The sequence below is a fragment of the Cyprinus carpio genome, chromosome B12 (assembly GCF_018340385.1).
Source record: "Cyprinus carpio isolate SPL01 chromosome B12, ASM1834038v1, whole genome shotgun sequence".
Classification (NCBI taxonomy): domain Eukaryota; kingdom Metazoa; phylum Chordata; class Actinopteri; order Cypriniformes; family Cyprinidae; genus Cyprinus; species Cyprinus carpio.
Genome location: NC_056608.1, coordinates 25,938,516 through 25,942,056, shown reverse-complemented (window position 1 = coordinate 25,942,056; position 3,541 = coordinate 25,938,516). Strand labels below are relative to the sequence as shown.

Below are 3,541 nucleotides of genomic sequence, written 5' to 3'. Positions count from 1 at the left end.
CCAGGGCTTCAGTAACGAGAGCAGGGCAGTCTCAGCTGAGTGGCCACTTTGACGCCAGAATTGGTTGCGTCCAGGCAGGAGGTTGTAAGGAAGGATCTTGATTAATCACCACTGGATTAATTTTTAACAGCACTAATATCAATATGACATAAAAAGAACAAGTAATAACATTAACCATAAGCAGCAATAACAATAATACTGTATTATTATTATTATTATACTAATATAAACACTTAACAGAAAAATATTATTTATACTGTACATTGCTCATGGATCTTTTCTGTTTTACGTTATACAGTAGTACTACTACTACTAATGACTATTAATGACTTTATTATTATTATTTATGACTATTATTATTTCTAAATAAGCCAAATAAGAAATACTACTACTATTGAAATATTTCCCTGTAAAATAGGAACTATTTAAAACTGTTTAAAACAGTTTACATTACTAATATTTGCAGTCTTCATTTATTAATTTATAAACAATGAACACTGAAGACCACAAACCGGCATAAAAATTGGGCAATTATTATTTTTTTTTTTATTTCTACCACAAGTGATCAAGTTATTCAACAAAACATTGTTTGCATGCCTTTGTCGTGTATGTGTGTGTTGTAAAATGATTTTTTTTTTTCTAAAAAAATAAGTCTAAGAAAAAAATGTCCCTAATGGAGATACTCTACTCTGTTACTAAAGTAATAATTCTTAAGATTTAAATTTTTGAAAGCCCTTAAAGCTTCTCTTGTTGATAAAGTGATTCTCATTACATATTTGTGAAGATTATTGGTTAAAGTTTAGTTCCTAAATGTGCTTTATAGTGACTCAAACTCCGAGCCGCTGCAGATGGAGCTCATGAGGATGATTTTCCGTGAATGGAGACGCTTGAAAACAGACGGATCATGACCCGCTGGCGTGCAAATGAACACACAGTACACCTAGCGCAAGCGACGTCATTGTATCGGGAGACCAGCTCAAATCCAGGCCACTGTATGACGGACTGGAACCCTCAGAAACTGCTGGGTCCGATCGAGCTGGAAAATGAGCCCCCATCGCCCGGCAACCAGATAGGTTCTCGGCTTAGGACGCAGCGAAGACAACGGCAGTAGACGCTCAGCTTGACGTACTGGAACCAAGTCCTCTCTCATCACATGGAAAACACCCCTACAGCTGGTTTTCAAACTGACGAATGTGTGTGTAAATATACATTATAACTATCAACCTCGTTCAGGCATTTGAGTCATAGAACACTTCACAAATAATCATCCTGATATAAAATAAATTCTCTCAAAAGCTGCTATATAAACATATCGAAGATCAAATAAAATAAATCTCAGTATTTCGTCATCCATCGTGACGATGGTACATACTCTACCAGTCAAACTTTCTGAACAGAATTTTTTTAATAGTGTTTCCCTAAGAGAATCTGCATCTTCCTAGTGCCTCACCAAACCTGCATTTTTTTTAAAATCCAAAATACAGTAAAAATTTGAAATATTTTTACCATTTAGTACAATAGCTTTCTATGTGAATATCTGATAAACTGTACTTTATTTCAGTGATCAAAGCTGTACTTTTCAGCATCATTATGCTGTATAAGTCTGTGTAAGGTGAGGTGGACTGTGAGCTGCTGTCTCTACCTTGCAAACAACGCATCTTCGGCCTCATACTCCGGGACAACCTTGACCTGTGTACTCACACTTACGGGCCAGTTTACAGGCCGTCACTCCGCCCTCCACACCATTCAACACACTGAGGCGCCCCTGAATCAGACACTGCTCTGACCGGCCAGTGGTGTCCGGTGTAGTGAGGTTGTACCTGTGTTTCATGGGCAGCACTTTGTCGTTATCCGAACTAGGCCGGTGGATGTACTGCTCGTAGACGTGGGCCCCAGCACGTCAGTCTTGTAGAAGGCCCTCTGGAGGTGAGCCGCCAGTCGCGAAGCCCGCGCTCGCCAGCGCCAGCGATGATCTTGGGCGTGGCAGTGGATTCCCTGGTTAACGGCGCTTGTTACGCCAGCTTCAGGAAGTCAAAGTACCCGCTACCTCCGGCACGCCGTCCCCATCGCGGAACCCCCTGCAAACACGCCACAGAAAACCCTGATCAGAGAACGGGTCTGACTCACACACACAGGTTACTTCTAGTTCCCCATCGCTTATGCATGCAGTGCTGTGTCTTCTTCTTATATAGTCTCTGATCTATGGTACATCTGAGGTGTATCCTCTGCTCACCGAATCACCACATCATGATAAATTACCAAGAATGACAACATCTATGACCAATGCACACATTTATCCAAGGAATACATTAAACAATTCTCAGTCCGCTGGCTAGCAAACACGAAGTGTGACAAAGGTACACTGACAATAAAATAAAACGCATCTATTGTAGATTACAGTACATGCTGTGAACGAGAGCAGAGATGCCAATTGCAAGGCTATCCAGAAAAAGTCTGAATTAAGACATATAAAGTCAGAAGTGCTAGAAAAACATTAGAATTACAACAAAGTCAGAAATGCGAGAAAAAAGTCGGGAATTATGACAAAAAAGCCTGAGCTTACACCTTCATCACTCCTGACTTTTTCTCTGAATTCTAAGAAAAAATGTTAGAACCGCGAGAAACAAAAAGTCAGCTTTGTGGAGACATAAACTTGAGTTGGACTGCTGGTGAGAAACCCTTCCCAGAGTTCAGTGCGCAAGCCTACCCTCTCCCGCTCCCGCCACCGGCCAGCACGAGGTGGGTAGGTTATTGAAGGCTCCGTATCAGTATCCTCGCGGGCGATGTAAACCTCCATTGATCGTCAGAGCGATGCTCAGACAGGATCGGCTCTGGACGCCAAGAGAAGGACTCCATGCGCGCTTCCCAGAATGCACTGTAACGGCTCAGGGCTGGCTTCACGCCGGACCCATCAGACTCTTTGGCGCTGTTCATGACTTAATTGCTCGTCTTGCTCAGACTGAGAAACAAACACTCAATCACACATCAGTCCTGCGGAGATCATGTTCAGTCACATTTAGCTCTATTTCTACAGCGCTTTATACAAAACAGATTAATTCAAAGCCGCGATAAACAAGAAAACAGAGGTTTAGTCACAAAATTCAAACTGCGACTCTGCAGGAATATAAAGCTGAAGAGTCTGAGTGTGTATATATCTTCACATCACTAGGTTTAGAGTGACACAGAATATAAAAAACATTGCAATCTCAAATAGAAATATACTGAGAAAAACAAATTAATTAATAAAATTAACAACTGTAGTTAAAGTTATTTTAAAAAGTTGATTATTAAAATGTAATGAAGTGAAAATTAAAAAATTGGGCATGTTGTGTGATATCCCTTAAATTATAGATATTCCATAAATATGTTTTACTACAATGTAGTATTATTATTATTGCTATTATAACTTAAGAAGGACGTTCTACAGTGCAATATTTCTCTTAGACCGATATTGTGTTATTAGATGAATAAATATAACTGTAGGATTCTGTAAATGAAATAAAATGGACTACAAACATTTATAAAATGAATTATTTTATTA

General features: G+C 39.6%; 1 pseudogene; it reads right to left on the bottom strand.

Moving 5' to 3' along the window:
• Positions 1 to 1,666: 1,666 nt before the first annotated feature.
• The window catches only part of LOC122139109, a 15,099-nt pseudogene continuing 13,224 nt past the window's right edge, over positions 1,667 to 3,541 (bottom strand).